This window comes from Ammospiza nelsoni, chromosome 28, assembly GCF_027579445.1.
Source record: "Ammospiza nelsoni isolate bAmmNel1 chromosome 28, bAmmNel1.pri, whole genome shotgun sequence".
Lineage (NCBI taxonomy): Eukaryota > Metazoa > Chordata > Aves > Passeriformes > Passerellidae > Ammospiza > Ammospiza nelsoni.
In genome coordinates, this window is record NC_080660.1 from 5,360,455 (window position 1) to 5,383,017 (window position 22,563).

Here is a 22,563-nt window from a genome sequence, read left to right on the forward strand (position 1 = left end):
CTGATGGGACCTTCTGAGCAGAAGCAAGGCCTGATGCACCCCTGCCACACAAAGCTGTTCCAAAATGTCTCCAGACATCAAACTTTTCCTGTCTCTGACATCGCACCCTGTGCCACGACCTGTTCCGGACTGCCCTGGCAAAGTGGGAGGCTCTGGAACCCCTAAAGGGCCTTTGTGAGATCCTCGTTTGGGGAACACATCAGAGGAAGTATTTGGGGCAGGGGACAAGAGAATCCAGAGCCTCCTAATGGCAGCTTTGGCCATCAGACCAAAGAAAGTCCAGGGCCCTGACAGGTTCCTCTGGTGGAGGAAACGTGCTTGGGGAAGTGTTCAGGGTTTGTTCCTTTTGGAGTGACTTTGCCTGGAAATTGTTTTTTGTGTGACCATTTGGACGCCGAACCTTGTTGCTGTTGCTGTTGGTTTTATTCTCTCTCCTTGCTGTTGCAGGAGATGGTTCTTCTCTCAGCCCTTTGGCATCTTTGTCTCTCTACGGGGAGGGAGAGGGGCAGTTTTTAGTGGCAGCACACACATGAGTGGGTGCCCATGGGTGGGGACCCCCAGTGCCCCCCAGTTTCCCCCAGTGTCACAGCACATTCCCGTAGATGTCACCGGGTTTCCGTGGTCGCCCCTGTGGTCCCTGCAGCTCCGCGTAGGTCACCTGGGGATCCTGGAGGGTGGTGGCACAGGGGGACGCTGCAAAAGACACGGGCTGTGGGATCTGGGTGGGGTGACACTCGTGGGTGACGTGTCCCTCTGTGTTTGTCCCCCCGTTCCCACCCCCTGCCCCCTTGGTGACCACGACGTGGGTGTACAGCACCTCCCCCTCCTCTGGGGGGGCCAGGGGATCCGGGGGCGCCCTGAGGGAATAAAGGGGATGTGTGGGAGGGAATGGGAGGTTTTGGGGGTTGGGGTAAAAGGGGAGAGTGTGGTTTGAGCCCCCTACTCACCTTTTCTGGTTCTTCCTGGCAGCCACAGAGGAAAGAGTGGAGGGGTGACTGTGGGGTCCCAGGCCCTGAACCCTCTCAGGATTCCTGAACCCCCACGGGACCCTCAATTCCTCTCAGGACCCCTAAGTATCCCTGAAGCCCCCCAGAATCCATGAACCTCCCCAGTGCCCCTTACCAACTCAGCCTCAAGAACTCAAAGCCCAGCAGGACAGAAACCCTCCCCAAACAGGACCTTGTTCTGGGGCTGTGGGTGCTGCAGCTATTGCTCCCCAACTCTAGGAACCTCTACAGCTCCCTGGGACCCCTGTGCCCTCATTGTCACCCACCCACACGGTGCCCCTGGTGCCAGGCCACAATGACACCCACGAGCAGGAGCAGGAACAAAAGGGCTCCACTGACCCCTGCTGCCACTCCAAGAAGCAGCTTTAATCCCCCGAGTGGGAGACCCCCACGGCGGGCACCAGCAGCTGCGGGACCCCTGTGGGCCCCCCACCACCTGCCCGTCCCGGTAGAACACGTGCAGGAGGGGGGCTCAGGGCCGCAGGGGGCTGGGGGTGCTGAGACAGGTGAGAGTCAGGGGGGACCCCATAGTAGGCTTGGAGGGGACCGTCCAGCACCAGTACCAAGGAAAGCTCAGGGCAGGAGAGGGGAGGAAGACTTGTGGCCCCGAGTCTCTGGGGAGGTGCTGTGGAGGTATCAGGGTGGCAGCTGTGGGCTGCTCATTCTGAACTGTCACTGGCACTGGCACCGGCGCTGATTCCTTCCACCCCCAGTAGTCCACCCAGCCCTTGCAGCTGTAGTGGCCGCTGTGGTGCAGCTGCAGAGGGGACAGGGACAGCTTAGTCTCATTGTGGAGCCCCCTAGTTCTTTCTCCTCATGGTAGAAGGACGCTGAGGTGACCGTGCTGTTCCGCCAGCCCTGGCAGCACAGTGTCACCATGTCCCCCTCCAGCAGCGCCCACACCGGCACCTGCAGCACCAACCAGTCTGGGGGACAGAAGGCTCCTGTCACATCTGATGGCACCAGGACCCCCACACTGGCTCACATCCAGTGCACCAGGGTCCCTGATTTCAACACAGTTACCCCCAGACTGGGATACTCTGGCATGTCCCCAGAGCAGGGGGTGACCCATGGAACAGAGCCCACCCAGAACCCTAAAGGTCTGGTGAGTGCCAGGCTGAGGGGACACTCAAATCCCCCTCACTCTCAGAGACGATGACAGGCAGGCTGTGCCCGGTTCTGGGTCTGCAACACCAGTAGGTACCTTTCGTCTTGGGCTTGAAGTGATCGCTTCCTTGTTGCGACAAGTGTTGCCCATCCTTGTACCAGGTGGCCACACCGGCAGTCCCGAGCCCTGACACCTTGTACCAGGTGGTGGCACTGGCGGTCCCCGAGCCCTGACAGGTCAGTGTCACCCGGTCCCACAGCACCGCCGGCCTCCAGGGGGGCTCCACCAGGAGCTGGGTGGTCTGGGCACCTGTGGGTGACAAGGGACACCAGCCTGCCAGGGCCAGTGTGGGGCTGGGGACAGCAGGGTTGGGCCATGGCATCCCCCGAGGACTCACCAGTGAGGTCGAGGATCTGGTCGTGAAGGGAGAAGGGACAGGGCTGGGTGGGGGTGGCACTGCAGGGACAGCAGCATGGGGGCTTGGGGTGTGGGGGCTCTCCCCAAACTGTTGTCCCTTGTGGAGAGATTTATTAATAGTTGGTTAGCTGAGAAAGGCCATACTGACATAATGCTGCTGGTTAAGCTGAAGGAGAAAAGTCAGCAGTCAGCAAGCTGAAAGGAAAGGTCAGCAGTGACCTTGCTGCAACATGAGGAGAGGGAGTAGAGATTAGTCCTGAATATATCCTGAGAATATGTGAAAAGTATCAAAAGTAGAACCATAGGAATGCAGAAGTAGGCGTAGGTGCTGATATGTAACTGACCAATGCTGAGCTCAACTTTTGCAATATGTATGAAGCTCATTATGAACTGTATTTAACCCGCCGTACTGATCAATAAAATTGGGCCTGTGATGATCAAATTGATGTCTGGGTCTCCTTCCGTTGACAAATGGTGGAGACAGCAGTTCTTGTGGGAAAGTGTGTCTGGGTGGTCCCCCAAAAGATTTTAAGACTCCAGGGGCTATGTCTGGGTCACAGCCACCCGTGCACCAGATGTACAGATGCCTTGGGAACAGAGACACTGAGGCCACCCTGGGCTGAGGAAGAACATGGGGACACTGTGGACACCCAAAGCACAAGGAGGACACCAGGGACACAGCCCATGCTAGGACAGGTCACCCCCACCAGCTCATGATCCCATCCCCATGGCCACATCCTCACCATTCTTGTCCCCTTCTGTCCCTGCATCCCAGTTCCCCAGTCCCTATGCCCAGAGCTACCCGGGTCCAAAGGTGCAAGTCCCCACATTCCTGTCCCCACATCCCCATCCCCAAATTCCTGACCCCTCTGCCTGTCCCCAAAGCCACCCTACATCCCCAGTCCCACCCAGGTCCACTGTGGGTAACATGGACTGGCTCTGCTGCCATTGGGGACCTCAGGGGATCCCGCAGCCCCCTGCGCCCCCTCCCCTCCCCTCCCCATGCCTGGCGTGTCAGGCCCCTGCCTGGGGCGCTCACCCCACAGGAGCAGCACCACCTTCCCGGCCATCCCGGTGTCCCCAGCCATGTGCACTGGCTGTCACTCGCTGCTGTGGCCACCGCTCCCCTGGCTGGCAGCTCTTTGGATGAAGGGGAAGGAAGAGAGGTCACATCTCATCCCCACGTGTAGGTGGCCCTTGGTGGGGGCAGGGTGGCCACAAGCTGGGCACAGGATGAGGACAATGCTGCATAGTCTGGGGACATGGCGAGGGATGCTCTTCCCAGGACTGGGGGGGCCCAGGGGGTGTGGGGAACCAAGGATGGGTGTCCAGGAGAATGGGGGTCCAGGGGATTTGAGGTCTCCATGCCTGGGGGGATTCAGGGATGGGCGTGCTGTAAGAACATGGTCCCCAGGGACTTGGGGTAATGGCATGTGGGTGTCAGGGTTGGGGTTGCAGCGGGAAAAAGGGGACCCACAGGATTAGGGGTTCTGGGGGAAGAAGCAGCCCATGGGATGGGATGGGATCAAGGCAATGGTTGTGCTGGGCACTGGCAGTCCTGGGATGGGGGTCCCTGGGGAGGAGAGACCAAGGCAATGGGGGTCCCAGGGCAATGGGGGCATTTCAGGGATGGACAGTGTCTGGGTGGGCACAGGGGTCACAACTCTTTCATGGGGTGCCTCAGATTTTGGGATTAAACAGAGCCTAGAAAAGCCCCCACCCTGGGGCACCCCAGGGCTGTCCTGGGAGTCTCTGTGCCCCTGCCCCACACATCCCTGGTCAGCTCCCCCGATTTCCTGGCTCAGCCATCCCAGGCAACAATTGATGCCCAAATGGTTCAGTCAAAATTACACATCCATAGAATAAAAGCAAAACTCTTTCCCACACCAATTATTTTCCTAATAAAATACAAACTGGCAAAGTACAAAATGCTCTGGTTTGTAGAATCCATTGCTTTCCCAACAAGTCCCTCACAATAAAAACACAAGCAAATCACAAAGAAATGAGATTTTTCAGTTCCCTTTATCAGCCCCTTGGTGCATCCCACAGCAGCATCTGCTTGTGGATAACACAGAGTGGGGAATCTCCCTGAGTTTCCAACAGCTCCATGGGATTGTTCCCTGCCTGCTGGGTAGCAACCCAGCCCTGAAGGAAGCCTTTTCTTGTGCCATTTTTAGGAGCTCTCCCCATTTTGCTCATTCCCACCCTGAAACATGATTGACTTCCCTTGAAGGAAGGGGAGAAACTCTGTCCATCCTTGGGACAGTGCACAGGAATCTGTGGAAATGCCCGTGGTGGAATGCCCAGGCTTTGATTCCCTGGTAAATCCACTCCAGCCTGCCCTGAATTCCCCTGCCTGGGCACTCCCTGCTCCTGCTGTGACACCCCTGCTCCCCAGTCCCTTGTGTGCAGCCCCTGCTCAATATTTCCACACTTTTCCCTCTCTTGTGCTGTGAACATCCAGATCACAAACATTCTCTCTGCAGGTTTTGTTCAAGAAGGAGGGTCCAGGTCAGGTTGTTGAGCACATTGTTGTGGGATTTCCAGTTGTTCTGGGACTCTCTCAGTCCTTTGGGGACAGGGACAAAAAGATCAATTGCTGCATTTCTGGACTGGTTACCTCGCAGGTGCCCCTGCTGTGGGGGTTTCCAGCCAGCCCTGCTCTGAAAACCATCAAAGGCCCTCACAGAGCCACTGCTTGGGCTCCCATTTTGGTTTGTGCTTCTTGCAGAGCAGAGCAAACCACAGGCAGGCCTTTTTGCCCCACAGAATTCTCACCTCTGCAGCAGCTCTAAAGCTGCCAGAATCAAAGCCAAGGGGGCACGGGGGACCCTCAGGTGCTGGCTGCCACCTGGGGCTGGGCAGAGCAGGGCTGGGCAATGGCCATCCCTGTGCAGTGGGGCTGGGCCATGGCTGGGCCCCAGCCTTGCATTGACAGGGGTCCCCAGGATGTGCCACCCCTGGGACAGGACCCCCCATGCCAAGATGTGTCACTCCCTGGACTGGTTTCCCCCAGCTGAACTCTGGAACAGGGACCTCACAGGGCAGGATCCTCCTGGATGTGCCCCCCCAGCAACAGAGACTGAACACCCCCTTTCCCATCTGACTCTCAGCACAAATGGCCTCTTCCCTCTCGTCCAGGACAAAGAAAGTCAAAGTGTTGAGGGAGCACAGCCCAACACCTCCGTTCCTCAAATCCTCCTCACCCTTCCCTGCACCCCCTGTTCCCCTTTTTCCGCCCTCCCCTGTGTCTCCCAACCCCTTCCCTGCTCAGGTGCACCGCAGGATTGCTGAGCCAGGAACCGGGGGTGAGGGAATGTGGCAAAAACTGAGGAGAATAAGGAAAAAATAGAAAAAAGAGAGGAAAAATTCCAGGGCAGGGGAGGACGGAGAGGCAGAGGTACCCAGGACCACCGTGCTATGCCTGGCCAGGAAACTAACAAACCAGGTGTGATTTTGTGGGGCCTTGCATCATCCCAAAATCTGAGACACCCAGGGAAGAAGCTCTGACCCCTGTGCCCCCCCCATGCACTCCCCATCCCTGACACCCCCATTCCTCTGGGACCCCAACCTTGGGACCCAATTTCCTTCGGTCCCCCATTCCCTGGGACCCCCATCCCTAGACTGCAGTTCCCCAGGATCTCCAACCCCAAGGAACTTCATCCAGTAATTCCACTTCCTGGTCCACCCCTTCCCTTGGGGACCTTGATTTCCTCAGGGCCCCCATTCTCACAGGGCCCCCCTTTCCACCAGCACCCCCATGCCATGGCCCCCATCTCATAACCAGAAGTCCCTGGAGGCCATGTTGTTTTGGGACCTTCATGCCCAAGTCTGAGTCCACCCAACCCTTGGGACCCCCAATTTACCTGGGACCCCATCCCTGGGCACCCCATTCCCCTGGACACCCATCCCTGGCTCCCTACACCACCTCAGCCTCCAAATTCTGGCAGCATAATGTCCCCACCATGTCCCACCATCACCCCCATGTCCCACAAGGTCCCCACCCTGCCCCCATCCTGTTCCCACCCTGCCCCCACCAAGGGCCACCTACACATGGGGACAAGATGTGACCTCGCTTCCTTCCCCTTCATCCGAAGAGCCGCCAGCCAGGGGAGCGGTGGCCACAGCAGCGAGTGACAGCCAGTGCACATGGCTGGGGACACCAGGATGGCCGGGAAGGTGGTGCTGCTCCTGTGGGGTGAGTGCCCCGGGCACGGGCCTGACACCCTGGGGATGGGCCCTGGTGAGGCAGAGACTGGTGGGGAGGGGGCACAGGAGGGCTGTGAGGTCCCCTGAGTTCCCCAATGGCAGCAGAGGCAGAGCAGGGCATGGAGCTCAGTGTGGCCAGAGATTTAGGGTGGCTTTAGGGAAAGAAACAGGGGAACTGGGATGTGGGGACAGGAACAGGGGGTTGGAGATGTGGGGAAAAGTATGTGGCAGAAGGAGCCTTTAGGCTTGGGGACTGTGGGGACAGGGACAGGGGAACAGGGATGCAGGGACAGGGACAAGGGTCCCGTAGCATGGGGATGGGCCGGGAGGACAGGTGCCATCGGAATGGGATCATGGGCAAAGGGCCATGGGTTTATGGCCATGGGGACAGGTGCTTTTGAACCGATGGAAGTGGCCTGTGCAAACATGGGATGCCCACAGTGTCCCCATGACCCTCACCCAGCCCTGTCCCTTCTCCCTTCCAGCCCAGACCCTCAGCCTCGCTGGTGAGTCCTCGGGGGATGCCATGACCCTACCCCGCTGTCCCCAGCCCCACACTGGCCCTGGCAGGCTGGTGTCCCCTGTCACCCACAGGTGCCCAGACCACCCAGCTCTTGGTGGAGCCCCCCTGGAGGCCGGCGGTGCTGTGGGACCGGGTGACACTGACCTGCCAGGGCTTGGGGACTGCTGGTGACACCACATGGTACAAGGAGGGGCAGCGCTGGGAGAAGGAGGGAGGCAACAACTTCACTGTCACTGAGAGAGGCACCTACATGTGTGAAAGACCTGGCACTGAGCTCAGCCTCCCCATGAACGTCTCAGACGGTGAGGGTGGTTTGTGTCCCCAGCCTGACACCCACGGGAACCCCGGGGACCCTGGTGGGCTCCACTCCATGGGTCACTCTGTGGTGTGACCAGAGCCCATGCCCTACACACAGGGACATCCCAGAGCATCCCAGTGAGGTGGGACCCTTGTGTTGAAATTGGGGAAACCTGGTGTGCTGGCTGTGACCTAATATGAGGCTCCCGGTGACATCAGGACCCTCTAGACCCCTGTGATGTGACGGCACCCCTCTGCCCCACAGACCAGCTGGTGCTGCAGGTGCCAGCGCGGGCACTGCTGGAGGGGGAAACGCTGACACTGCGCTGCCAGTACAGGCAGGAGAAGTCGGTCACTTTGGTGCTCTTCTACCATGAGGAGACGGACCTGGGGGGGCTCTACAATGGGACTGAGCTGTCTCTGTCCCATCTGAAGCTGAAACACAGCAGCCGCTACCGCTGCAAGGTCTGGGTGAACTATGGGGTATCACAGGGATGGGAGGACTCAGTGCTGGTGACAGTGACAGTGCATGGTGAGCACCTCACAGGTGCCACCCCAACAGCCCGACAGCCCCTTGCCAGGGACTCGGGGTCACCATTCCCACAGTCCCCCAACTCCTCCCCTGAGCATGTCCAAGTGCTGGTGCTGGAGGGTCCCCCTGAACCCATACAGGGGTCTCCCCTGACTCTCAGCTGCCTCAGCACCCCCAGCCCACTGGAACCCCGAGCCCCCCTACTGCACGTGTAATACTGGGATGGGCAAATGGTGGGGGGCCCACAGGGATCCCTGCAGCTGCTGGTGCCCGCTGTGGGAGTCTCCCACTTGGGGAATTACAGCTGCCAGGTGCGCACTGAGGGGGGGGCCATACGGAAGAGCAGAGCCTGGCTCCACGTCACGGTGCGCAGTGAGAGCGGGGATGGGCACGGGGAGCCCCCACAGCCTGCTTGGGTGCCCTGTCTGAGGACCTGCATGTCCCCCAGACACCTTTCTTGGGTCCCCCTGCCTCTGCCCTGTGTCCCCTCATGCCTGCGTGGTGTGACCCCATCCCCAACATCCCCCATCACACTCATTCTCTTTTTCCCTAACCCCCCCCACCAGATTCTAGCCCCTCCTTGTGCCCTCAGCCCTGTCTGTGTCCCCACAGTGCCTGTGGCCAATGCCACCATCACCCCCGGTCCCCTGTCACACCAGGTGCGTGCAGGTGACAACGTGACCCTGCGCTGCTCGGTGCAGGTGGGTCAACTTCACCTGGCTGCACAACCGGCAGGACGTGGCCTGGGGTCCCCTCCTGGAGCTTGGAGCTGTCGATGTGGGACATTCGGGCACCTACCAGTGCGTAGCCACCAAACAGCTGGGACAGGACGGGCATCATGTGTTCCGGGCACTCAGCCCTGAGCTGGTCCTGGAGGTGACACCGTGGGGACACAGGGACAAAGGTAGGGTCACACAGGGTCATTCGGGGTTGCAGGACCCCTGGGTTGATGGGTGACTCTGATGTGTCCCCCTCTGTTTCTTGCAGTGGCCGCAGGGGTCGGTTGGGCCCTTTTCTTCCTACTCCTGCTCGTGTGTGTCATTGTGGCCTGGCACTGGTAGCACAGTGTGGGTGGGTGACAATGGGGGGACAGGGATCCTAGGGAGCTGTAGAGGGCCCCAGAATTAGGGAACCATAGGAAATGACCCACAGACCCACAACTGTGCCTTTGTCTGGGGGTGCTGTAGGGTTTGAGGAGGTGCTGGAGGGTCCTGCAGGGATGTTAGGGGTTCCTTCAGGGGCCCTGGGGGTGTTTAAGTTGGTCTCTGTACCTTCTGGGCTTTGGGTTCTTTAGGGTGATTTGTTTGGGGCCACTGGGAAGGTTCATTGATTCTTGGGGGCTTCAGGGATGCTTGGAGGTCCTGAGGAGAATTGAGGATCCTGTGGTGGTACAGGATTCCTGAGAGGGGTCAGGGCCCTGGGAACTCCTCAATCACCCCTTCCCTCTTTCCTTTTCAGCTGCCAGGAAGCACCAGGAAAGGGGAGTGGGGGGCTCAAACCACACTCCCCCTTTTTTCCCAAACCCCATGCACCTCCCATCCCCTTCCACACAGTCCTTTATTCCCACAGGGCCCCACCAAACCCCCTGGCACCCTCGATGGATGGTCCTCCGGCGACGTACATGTAGCTGCAAAGGCAACCATAGGAACCCAGTGACATGTATGACAATCTACACCAAAAGTTGTGATGCTCTGGGAAGCAGGAGGCACTGGGTGACACTGGGGGTGCTCCTTCCATGGCTCCTGTGGTTGCCCATCCTTCCAAGGGAGGTTGGTCATGAGTCAGGGGAAGGCTACACAGGGTGTGCTCCCCATTTCCTCTCCCGCTACTCCCAAGGGCTCCCCCATCTCTTAGCTGGTACCTGCAGGGGCTCCCCAGCCCCATCCAAGTGCTCAAGTACCCTCAGAGACTGCCCCATTCTCTCCTCACAGTGCTTGCAGTACACACAGGGCTTCCCCATTCCCCCTCCCACTACCCCTGTCCCATCCCGCTACAAAAGGGGAAGTCGGGGAGGATTCTTGCTGAAAGGTTTCTCAGATGAAAATGAAGCACAAAAGTGGCAATATTATATCTGAGAACTGTTTATTGATAAAGGAGGATAAGTGTTCGTACCAAAGGGGGATAGAAGGGAGTAGAAAGGGAAAAGGATAGAGAGAGAAACAGAAGACAGGGACAGCATTACTACCAGGAGCCTGGGCACTCTGTGAGCATCAGCTGGGCAGATGGAGTGTGTGTGCTGCAAGCCAGGGCGAGCCCACATGGCTTTTGTGAATGGCTGGTCGTGATTTCCAAGGACGGCACCTGCGTGTCTCTGGCATGGGCCAGCGATGGCTGCAGGCTGGCTGCTGCGGGCTGGCTGCGGGCTGGTGCTGCGGCACTGGTGGCTCTGGGCTGGCTGCCGCGGGCTGGGGCTGCGGTGGGCAGGTGCAGCAGGCTCGGTGCTGTGGGCAGCACGGGAAACGCGGCAGAGGCGGCGGGTGGGTGCAGGCAGCATCTGCTCCATTGGGGAACAATGAAGGAACGTCCAGGATGAGCAGGAATGAGCTGCCTCGGGGAAGCAGCAAAGCAGAGAGAAACAGGTGCAGACATAGAAGAAGGACCATCCGAAGGAAAAGTTGAGGGGGGGGGAGTATCAGTGATATTTTTGCCCGACGTCCAGGAGGAATGATGCATCTGACTCCATCTTTTCAGAAGGCTAATTAATTACACTATTATACTGTATTATTCTATATTATATTACATTACATCTAAACTGAATCTGCGAAGCACTCAACTGCACTCCACAGCACACAATCTCATGACTGTCAGCCGACAGTCCCCACACACACACCTGGATTCAACTGGTCAGTGAATCAAAACACTCACACCAGAATCCAATCACCAATTCCCTTCAGGTAAACAATCTTCCACAACACATTCCACTTGTGAACAACACAGGAGCAGTAAATGAGATAGGAATTGTTTGCATCATTCTTTACTTCTCTCATTGCTTCCCCCAGCACACACTTACAGCCCGATCACTGAAGGTTTCTCTCCCCTGATTCTCTGTTGTGTGAAGCATCACCAGGGACAGGGCTCCAAGCACATGGACAACCCACAGAGTCATTTTTCACTTCATGTGTAGCATATGTTGTGATATAAATCAAAATCAGATTTGTCCCTCTTAACCCCCATGTGCTTAGTGGCCCTGCCATCCCCCTCCCAGTGCACCCACTAAAGTGGCTTACTGGTGCCCATCCCAGTTCCAAGGGGGCACAGGACCTGGTTCCCTGCTCCTGGGACAAAAATGCAGCTCTTTGGTTAAACTGGGAGAAATGGTGTTTCTTTGTTCAACTCGGTCAAGAAAGCTGAACAAGATGGGAACCTCCCTTGCAATGGAAAATACGACCCCTTTCTCCCTGAACTATTATAACTTTGAAATTACTGGGCTTTTAGGCAAAGATGTTGGAACAGGAATAACAGTTCTTTACTGGTATATATGGTGAGAAATAAGTTAATGGAAGTTGACTTTCGCTGGATATGATACGAATTGATATTACATTATTATTATATTGTTGATTAACTATTGTGATGTTGTTGGGACAGGGATGTGTATTGTGGAGTGGCTGATGTTGTTGGGGTGGCCATCCAAGGGTGGGGCCCAGCCATGGCCCAGCCCCACTGCACAGGGATGGCCATTGCCCAGCCCTGCTCTGGCCAGCCCCAGGTGGCAGCCAGCACCTGAGGGTCCCCACTGCTCCCTTGGCTTTGATTCTGGCAGCTTTAGAGCTGGATGGGAAACTGAGGAGAGCCATTCCCAGCAGCATTCCAGGAGCAACTTCCTCTGATAAATCCCTTTTTTTGGGAATGTGGAAGGGGTTTCACCTGGAGAAGGAGGTTGTTGCATTTCCCACTACAGGATGGAAGAGCCTCTTTTTCCTTCATTCCATGTGAAATTACCATGTGAAAAGCTTTGGATTCAATGGGTGGAAGCTGGAGGTTGGATTTCTCATGGAATTCCTATCCCACCCCTTTTCCAGTGAGCTGGGAAGAAACTCCCCAGCCCAGTGCGACATTCCCTGGATATAATGGAGGCAGTGTGGAAAACATCTCATCCACCAGCTGGGCCGGGATCTGGAATTTTTCTATTGGGAAAAACGGAGCTGTTGGCAAAGGCTGGGAGATCCTGGAATCTGGCAATCTTCCATTGAGAAGAGCAGAGCTGCTGGCAAAGCGTGAGGATGAAGCAGAATTCCCATCAGGCCAACATGGATAAGCAAGGGCCCCATGACACGAAAAACATTCCGGGGTTCCTGTTCTGACAGGGATTGAGTCATTTTCCACCAGGATTTGGGAAAATTCCCTGACTTGGGGTCTGTCAGGGGAATTCACTGTGAGGAACTGGGCAAGGAGCATCCCAGAGATGGAGACCCCTGGGAACGGATGGGGTGGATGAAGGATCCAAGAAATTCCAGAGGGAAGGGAAAGAGAGGGGAGCGAAAAGAGGGGGAAAAGGGGTGGAAAAGGGGAAAAGGGGAAAGAGAAGAATGGGAAATCAGCTGGTGATCAAAGGGATTTTAGCTTCCACTTCCAATCCATTTCTTAAATTTTCTAAGGTTAAAGACCCCTCAAAGCCTCTGGACAAGGAAATTCCCACTGCCTGTTCCTGGGGTGAATTCCCAGCAGCGCCTTTGGTGAGCAGAACACTGGCAATGCGCCGAGCCAGCAGCTCCCACTGCAGTGCAGAGACCATTCCAGACCTTTCCAAGGCAGAGCTAGCTTCTCCCATCCTACAAAATGGAAATTGAGCCCACGGAGAGAGGGACAGTCCAACCTCCCGAGGGAAAAGCCTTTGGCCTCACGCATGAATGTTGGGAAGATGCTGATTCTGGAGTTCATTCCATCAAAACCTGACACCTTCCCTGTGCTGCACCTGTTCCAGAGGTTTCCCTGCAGCAGGAATGAGTCTGGTGGGATCCAGGATGCCCCAGCCCTGCCCACCCCACCTAAGTCCGGCCCTTTTCCCACTCAGTGTTAGGGATAAATCCCTTTTCCCTCCATCCCTTTTTCCTCCATCTCCTGAAGAGATTCTCTTCCATGTGGATTGGTGATGATCGACATTCCGGGCGTTACTCAAGAGCTCAACTAGCTCCCATTGTCTGTCCCTGCAGATTCCAGAGCATTCCAGAGCCTGGGAAGGCACAGGGAGGAGCTGGATGCTGGATCTGGGAGGGAAGGATGGAAAAAGGACCTGGAGCATCCGTTAGTGTTGGATAAGGATGGGAAAGAATGGGCTTTTCATGGAAAACACACTTGGATGGGTGATCTCCAGGGTTTTCCAGGATAGGGATGAGCTGTGGAGTGCCAGAACCACGGGTGAGTGTCCACATCCCAAATATCCCCCATAAATCCCAGCAGAAATCCCTCAGGAGCAGAACAACCTCCTTGCTTCAGGCTCTTCCTTCCCAAAAATTCCCTTCCTCGGGGCCTGTCTGCTGGGAATTCCACAAGGTGGGAAGGAAATCCTGCATGGAATCAACACCCTGAACATCCCAAATCCACCCAGGCAGCTCCTCCCGGAGCTCCAGGGCCTGGATTTCGGGGAGTTTCCTCTGGAGGAACCAGGATGGCCGGGAGAGCGGATTTCCCGCCCCGATCCCACTGCTCCTGTGAAAGGAAGGGAAATCAGAGCTATTTTGGGACTCCTGGGTTATTGTTTCCTCCTCCAGGAATTCCAGGAGTTGGGATTTTCACAGAGCTGAGGAAAATGAGGGGGCTTTCATGCTGCCAGAACAGGGATGGGACTCGGGAATTTTGGGGTGGTTTCTGCAGAAAAAGATGGGAATGCCAGGCTGTGGGAACTGGGTAATCTTGGAATATTGAAAAACAGGGATATTGGAATATGGGAACATTGAGTTATAGGAATATTGGTATATTGGAATATAGGGAAATAGGACTACAGCAGTGTTGGAATACTGAAATATTGAAATACTGGGATGCAAGGCTATTGGAAAATTAGAATACTGGAATATTGAAATATTGGAAAACAGGGTAGTTGGGAAATTGAAGTACTGGAATGCAGAAACACTGGATTATGGAAATATTGGGATACAGGAATACTGGAATATTGAAATGTTGGGATACATAAATATTGGAATATTGAATATTGGGATACATAAATACTGGAATAGGGCAAGAGCCAACCTGACAGCCCTACAGGACAGAGGGACAAATTAAAGCCACTGCTCCCAGGAAATAATTGGATAAACCAAGAGGAAATTCCCAATCCTTCCACCTCCCATAGGGATACCAGGATTGGGAGACCACAAGCAAACCCTCATTAACCATCATTAACCCCAGGGCTTAATTATTTCACACACCATCCCCCAGTGCTCACCTGGGACCGGCCACTGAACCCCAAAATTCCAGCACCAAGCTCCATACCTGTCTCTCATGCCAAACTCAGCTTTTTAAATGTTCCCCAAAACGCTCAAAAATGAGGGAAAATTTCATCCCAGTGCCCACAAAACCCTCCCCCCTCAGCCTGGGAACGCTGCTCCCCCAATTGGCACATCCAGGTACAGAATTTCTCCTGCTCCCAGCACTTCTCCTGCATGGAAAAATCAAAGAATCAGGAATTTGGGTCAGCTGGGACAGAGCCAAATCCCAGCTGGGATTTCTGCAGGATTCACCAGCCACGGGCAGGTCCTGACAGCTCCTCACACCCCTTGGACTTCCAGGCTGGCAGCAAAACATTCCTGCACCTCGGAAATCCCTGGAATTAATCAGTAATTGGACTTCAAGGACCCGGAGTGAAGTGCGACGGTGGGAGGATCTGGAGGGATCCCTGAAAACCGAACCCCACGCTGGGGTTTGAGGGATTTCAGCCACAAAGTTTAAGGACTTTTTTGGGGGAAAGGAAGATGAGTTTCCACACAGCAGGAATATTCCCATGGGAAGGTGTTTTCTGGGGCAAAGTTACAATTTTGGGTGTGAAAAAGCAGCAGCTGGAAAACACAAGAGCCAGGAATGGGAAGGAAGCGTCTACAGGTTGGAATCCAAGGGGTTTATCCCTAAAAATGCTCCTTTGCCCTCTCCAGGATGGTCCTCACACTGAAATTTGAGGGATTTATCCCTAAAAACACCCTCTGCCCTTTCTAGGAGTCTCTACATTGAAATCCAAGGGGTTTATCCCTAAAAAATTCCCTCCCAACCTCCTCAGGAGGGTCCCCACAATGAAATCCAAGGGTTCTCCTGTAAGACTCCCACCCAAAACCCTCAGCGAGGGTTGTGGGGCTCAGTCTGGGCTCAGCACCCCCATAAGAACACCCCAAATTCCTCTCAAAGGCTGAGGGCTCATGACACCCTCAGCAAGGCACCCTCAGCCCCCTCAAGACCCGCCTTTTGGACCCCCTAAACCTCACCAAGGGATCCTCTGCCCCCTTGGTGCCTCCTCAGGACTCCCAGATCTCCTTCAAGGGCCGGGGGTCTCAACCCCTTCTCACGACATCCTCACCAGGGAACCCTCAGCCCCCTCATGACCCTCTCACCCAAGGCCCTGCAGAGCCCCTCAGCACCCCAACACCGCACCAAGGGCTCGGTGTCCCCTCAGCCCGGGCTCCTCAGAGCCCCCTCATGGCCCCCAGCCCCCTCATGGCCCCCTCAGGATCCCCATTCCCGCACCCCCGGGACTGCCCCTGTGTGTGGGGCGCGTTCCCGGGCCCGGCTGCCGGGGGGCTGTGGCTGGGCAGCTCCCCCGTGCTCACACCTCCAGGATGCCGAGTCCCCCTTGCTCACCCTGGCGCGGTCGGCGGCTCCTCCGCCCAGCACGGCGCTGACGCGCTGCAGCGGCACGTACAGCTCGCCGTTGATGCTGAGCTACTACCCGCCTTCGCTCACTTGCCCGCGAACGTTAAAGCCGTAACCCGACTAGGACTTGGCAATGCGGACGACGCGGGGCCCGCCCGGGGGTCCCTTCCCAGCCCCGTTCCGCGCCTCCGGCCACGCTTAGCCCTCCTCGTCCGCCACCTTGGCGTCCGCGCACGGCAAGCGTCACGATACTTGGCCCACGACGGCCGCCATAGGGACCCGCCCCTCCCGCTTGCACTGCAGAGTACGATGGGAAATGGAGTCCGCGGAGCTGCCCAGCGCCGTTAGCGCGCCGCGGGCCGCAGAGGATGATGGAAAATGTAGTCAGAGAGACAGAACGGCGGGGACAGTGCGGCGCATGCGCTGTGGGCATGGGAACAAGAGGTTGCCATGGGAACAGGGCTGTTGTCATGGGAAGGGGGGTTGCCATGGAAACCGAGAGGCTGTTACCATGGGAATGGGGAGAGGTGGGCATGGGAATGGGGGCTACAGGTGCCATTGGCCTGGAGGGCTGTTTCCGTGGGAATGGGGGGGTGTAGGCATGGGAATGGGAGGGGGCTGTTGCCGAGGAAATGAGGGGGCTGTGGGTGTGGGAATTGGGAAAGGGCTGTTGCCATGGGAATAGAAGGGTGTTGTTGCCATGGGAACAGAAGGGTGTTGTTGCCATGGGATTGAGGGGCTTAGGGGCGTGGGGAAAGGGGGCTGCTGACATGAGAACGGGGGACGGTTGCCATGGAGATGGGATGCTGTTGCTATGAGAACGGGGTGTGTGTTGCCATGAAAGCAGGGGGCGCGGTTTCCCAGGGGGCGCTATTTGCGGCGGTGCTGTGGGGTGACTCCCAAAGGACTGAGGGAGCCCCAAAAATCCTGCGAATCCCACAAGGATCTGCTCAACAACCTGAGCGGGACCCTCCTTGTTCGTTGCCGAGCTGACTAGGCAGAGATGAACAAACAAAAACCCCCCGGTTTCATCAAAAGCTGCGTTTTGGGTCCAATAAGAGGGACAAGGCTCCTGTGCCCCCTGGCACTGGTGGGGGGCGCAGGTAAAGGGGAGCCCCTGGGGGTACAGGGAGCACTGGGAGCACAGGAATGGGGAGCTCTGGGCAGCCCCACATCCGACCCCCCCACTCATTGCCACCCCCCCAGGCACAGGAACATAAGATCTGGGGGGTGGGGGTGCACACGGGGAGTGCCCTGAGGCAGGGACCCCAAGTGCCCCCAGTGTCACAGCACGCTCTCGTAGTCACGGGGGTCCCAATGTCCCTCGTGGGGTCCCGACAGCTCCGCGTTGGTCACTTGTGGATCCCGAGGTGGGGCAGGACCGAAGGACACCCGTGGGGGCCGTGAGAGTGACACCAGTTGTGAGGACCTGTGTGGGAGTGATACCCATGGGTGATGTGTCCCTGTCCCCCCCTGTACTCACCCTCTGCCCACTCAGTGCCCACAATGTGGGGGTCCACACAGCTCCCACCGCCAGGGGGGTCCTGGGGAGATAAGGAGGGGGATCTGGGTGGTTTCTGGGAAGAGGGAAAGGAGAGTCCCAGACAGAGGCCCCCACTCACCTGTGCTGGGGCTTCCTGGTGGCTGCAAGGGAAGGGAGAGGGGGTGACCGTGGGGACACCAGGACCCCTGAACCTTCCTGGGACCTCAGCAGCTCCAACCACCCACAGGACCCCCAAATCCCCACTGCAGCCCTCATTCCCACCAGATTCCTGAACTCTGCCCCCACGCTGGGGGCTTCCCCTAACTCCAGGACCCCCACCCCACCCCCCATTTCACCCACCCCAGCGGTGCCACCAGTGACAGCCCCCGATGACAGCCAGGAGCAGGAGCAGGAACAGGAGGGTCCTCCCGACATTCACAGCCACTGCTGGGGACAGAGGGGACACACTGAAATGACCCTGAACCTTGGGGGTACTGAGCACCCTGGTGACCCCATGTGACCCCACCTGTGACCCAGGGTGAGCCAGGTGTCACCTCCAGGGCCAGCTCTGGGCTGAGTGCCCGGAAAACGTGGTGCCCGTCCTGTCCCAGCTGGTTGGTGGCCATGCACTGGTAGGTGCCCAAATGTCCCACATTGACAGCCCCGAGCTCCAGGAGGGGACCCCGGGCCACCTCCTGCCCGTTGTGCAGCCAGGTGAAGGTGACAGGGGCTGAGCCCACCTGCACCGAGCAGCTCAGGGTCACGTTGTCACCTGCACGCACCTGGTGTTACAGGGGACCAGGGGTGATGGTGGCATTGGCCACGGGCACTGTGGGGACACAGACAGGGCTGGCACTGGGCGAGGTGGGATGGGGTACCATGGGAGGGGTCACGCCCATCCGGAGGGTCCTGCTTGCCCAGGCCGGTGACATTCAGGGGGTCACTCTCAGCCACACTGTCCCCGTCGCTGGCCAGGCACTGGTACTGGCCGCTGTCATTGTCCCCAGCATGGCGCAGCTCCAGGCAGGGGCCGGTTCCCAGCAGTGCTCCTGAGCCCTCCCGGTGCCAGGCGAAGGACAGGGGACCCGCAGCCACTGCACAGCTCAGCACCAGTCACTCCCTGCATGCCACCTGTCCCCCAGGGGGCTTCACTGACAGGGACACCACCAAGGGTGGGACCCCTTCGATGGGGGGACACCAGGGAACAGTGAGAGACCCATGGAGGGGAGGGATGGGAGAGGGCAAGTGGGACCACAGTGAAGAAAAGGAGGCACAGAGATAGGAGGGGGGCTTGGAACAGGACCCCAAGGAATGATGGAGGGCTCAAGGATGAGTAACTTGGAGAGGAAGATGGGGAGACACCAGGAAGAGTATGTAAAACCAGGGAGGGAATGGTGAGAGTTGAGGACCATGGAGGGAGATCAGAGAGGGCTGAGGTTGAATCAGGGAGAGATGAAGGGACCCCAGAGAGGAATGGGGGGACACAGAGGGTGGCCCCAGCAGGAATGAGGGGATGTGGAAAAAGATTACAGGAAAGATGGGGGTACCCACATAGGGCTGGGAGATCTGGTGAGGTACCCAGGAAAGGATGGGGAACCCGGGTAGTTATGGGGATCCCCAGACAGGGCAGGGGCCCCCGAGGAGGCTGGGGGGGCTCCCCGTGCCCATCCCCACAATCACTGCACACCGTGATGCGGAGCTGGGCGCTGCTCTTCCGCACGGCCCCACCCTCAGATTGCACCTGGCAGCTGTAATTCCCCGAGTGCGACACACCCACGGTGGGCACCAGCAGCTGTGGGGACCCCTGCGGGCCCCCCAGCACCTGCCCGTCCCGGTAGAACACGTGCAGGAGGGGGGCTCTGGGCCGCAGGGGGCTGGGGGTGCTGAGGCAGCTGAGAGTCGGGGGGATCCCACAGTAAGATAAGGGGGACCCTCCAGCACCGGCACCGAGAAGAGCTCTGGGAAGGAGAGGGGAGGGAGATTTGTGAGCCCGAGTCCCTGGGGAGGGGCTGTGAGGGTGTCAGGATGGCGGCTGTGGGGTGCTCACTGTGCACTGTCACTGTCACTGAAGCCGAGTGCGCCCACGGTGCCACCTTGGAGTCCACCTGGCCCCCGCAGCTGTAGCGGCCACTGTGGTTCAGCTGCAGAGGGGACAGGGACAGCTCGGTCCCACTGAGGGACCTCTCCACCTCCTTGTCCCCACGGTAGAATCGCACCCCAGTGACCGACATATTCTTCCAGCGCCGGCAGCGCAGTGTCACCGTGTCCCGCTCCAGCAGCTCCTGCGCCGGCACCTGCAGCACCAGTCGGGCTGTGGAACATGGGAGTCTTAGGACACCTGTGGCATTCAGTTTTCTCAAGGACCCTCGAATTGGAACACATCCAGTGCAGCAGGGTTCCCTGAATCCAGAACTGGGGTCCATCTGCTCTGAGATGTTCTGGGATGTCCCCGTGTGCTGGGGACAGGCTCTGGTCACACAGGAGGTGCCACTCTTGGTGACAGTGAAGTGGTCCGGTCCCTGCTGCCTCCAGCGCTGCCCGTCCTTGTACCAGGTGGTGGCCTGGGCAGTGCCTGAGCCCTTGCAGGTCAGTGTCACCCGGTCCCACAGCACCGCTGGCCTCCAGGGGGGCTCCACCAGGAGCTGGGTGGTCTGGGCACCTGTGGGTGACAGGGGACACCAGCCTGCCAGGGCCAGTGTGGGGCTGGGGACAGCAGGGTGGGGCAATGGCACCTGCGAGGACTCACCAGCAAGGCCAAGGGTCTGGGCTGGAAGGGAGAAGGGACAGGGCTCAGTGAGGGTGGCATCACAGGGACATTGGCAGGGAGGGACTGGGTGTCAGGGCTGTCCATAAACTGTCATATTGTGGCATGTACCCCTTGGGGGCAGACACATCGGCTAGCCCTTGCTCAGTTAGGATATGGGGACATATTGGACGTACAGAAATGGAGACTCAGCAGTGGTTGCAGTGGTCAACCTCACCAGCCCCATGATAGTTCCCCAAATCCCTGTCCCCCTGTTATTGTCCCCCTTCTCCTGTCTCCACTGCCCTTGTCACCTCTTGCTCTGCCTCTGCGGCCTTTTGGGACCTCAGGGGACCCAGCAGCTCCCCCGTGCCCCCTCCCCACCAGTCTCTGCCTCACCAGGGCCCATCCCCAGGGTGTCAGGCCCGTGCCCGGGGCACTCACCCCACAGGAGCAGCGCCACCTTCCCGGCCATCCCGGTGTCCCCAGCCATGTGCACTGGCTGTCACTCACTGCTGTGGCCACCGCTCCCCTGGCTGGCGGCTCTTTGGATGAAGGGGAAGGAAGCGAGGTCACCTCTTGTCCCCATGTGTAGGTGGCCCTTGGTGGCGGCAGGGTGGGGACAGGATGGGGCAGGGTGGGGATCTTGTGGGACATGGGGGTGATGATCGACATGGTGGGGACATGGTGTTGCCACAATTTTGAGGTGGTGTAGGGAGCCAGGGATGGGTGTCTGAGGGAATGGGATGCCCAGGGATGGAGTCCCATGGGAATGGGGGTCCCAAGGATTGGGTGAACTCAGACTTGAGAATGAGGGTCCATGAACAACTTGGCCTCCAGGGATTTGTGATCATGGGATGGGGGCCATGGCATGGGGGTGCCAGGGGATAGGGGGACCCTGTGCGAATGAGAGTCCTGGTGAATCAATGTCCCCAAAGGAAGGGGTGTCCCAGGGTCTGGAATTACCAGGATGGGGTTCCTTGGGGTTGGAGATCATAGGAATTGCAGTCCAGGGATAGGGGTCCCAAGGAAGGGGAGACAGAAGGAAATTGGGGCCCAAGGTTGAGCTCCCAGAGGAATGGGGGTGCCGGGAATGGGCAATTTCTGGGTGGGCACAGGGATCACAGCTCCTTTCCCTGGGTGCCTCAGATTTTGGGCATGACCCAGGGTCCAGCACTGCTCCCCTGGGATGCTCATTTCCTGGCCAGGCATTGCATGGGGGTCCTAGGTAGCTCTGCCTCTGTGTCCTCCCCTGCCCCTGACTTTTTCCTCTCTTTATTTCTCTTTTTTCCTTATTCTCCTTTCTTTTTGCCATATCTCCTCAACCCCAGTTCCTGGCTCAGCAATCCTGGGGTGCACCTAAGCAGGGAATGGGTTGAGGGACCCAGGAGAGGGGGAAAATGGGGAGCAGGGAGTGCAGGGAAGGGTGGGGAGGCTTTGGGGGATGGAGGTGTTGGGCAGTGCTGCCTCAACATTTTCACTTTCTTTTTCCTGGACAGGAAGGAAGAGGCCATTTGTGCTGAGAGTCAGATGGGAAAGGGGGGAGTTCTGTCATCTGGGGGCACATCCAGGGGGGTTTTGTCCTCTAAGGTCCCTGTTCTGGAGTTCACCTGGGGGAAACCAGTCCAGGGGGTGACACATCCTGGCATTTGGGGGGTCCTGTTCCCAGGGATGGCAGTTCCAGAAATGTCCCTGCACATTCCTGGCCGGGTGCCTGTCCCAGGGGTGGCACATCCTGGGGACCCCTGTCAGTGCAAGGGTGGGGCCCAGCCATGGCCCAGCCCCACTGCACAGGGATGGCCGTTGCCCAGCCCTGCTCTGCCCAGCCCCAGGGGGCAGCCAGCACCTGAGGGTCTCCCCTGCCCCCTTGGCTTTGATTCTGGCAGCTTTAGAGCTGCTGCAGAGGTGAGAATTCTGTGGGGGAAAAAGGCCTGGCTGTGGTTTGCTCAGCCCTGCAAGAAGCACAAAACCCAAAGGGAGCCCAAGCAGTGGCTCTGTGAGGGCCTTATATGTTTTTCAGAGCAGGGCTGGCCGGAAACACCCCCTGCAGGGGCAGCTGTGGGGGCAGCAGCCCAGAAATGCAGCAATTGATTATTTTGTCCCTCTCCCCAAGGAACTGAAAAAGCCCCAGAACTACTGCAAATCCCACAGCAATCTGCTCAACAACCTGACCTGGACCCTCCTTCTTGAACAAAACCTGCAGCCCTTTGGAACCTCCCGGAAATAATGTTTGGGTTCTGGATGTGCGCACCAGAAGAGAGGGAAAAGTGTGGAAATATTGAGCAGGAGCTGCACACGAGGGGCTGGGGAGCAGGGGTGTCACAGCAGGAGCAGGGAGTGCCCAGGCAGGGGAATTCAGGGCAGGCTGGAGTGGATTTACCAGGGAATCAGAGCCTGAGGCACACACGGGCATTTCCACAGATTCCTATGCACTGTCCCAAGAATGGACAGAGCTT

At 58.0% G+C, this 22,563-nt stretch overlaps 1 pseudogene; it reads right to left on the minus strand.

Annotated features, from left to right (window-relative positions):
- Positions 1–583: 583 nt before the first annotated feature.
- LOC132084897 (Fc receptor-like protein 2) lies at positions 584–20,782 on the minus strand (annotated as a pseudogene).
- Positions 20,783–22,563: the final 1,781 nt, after the last annotated feature.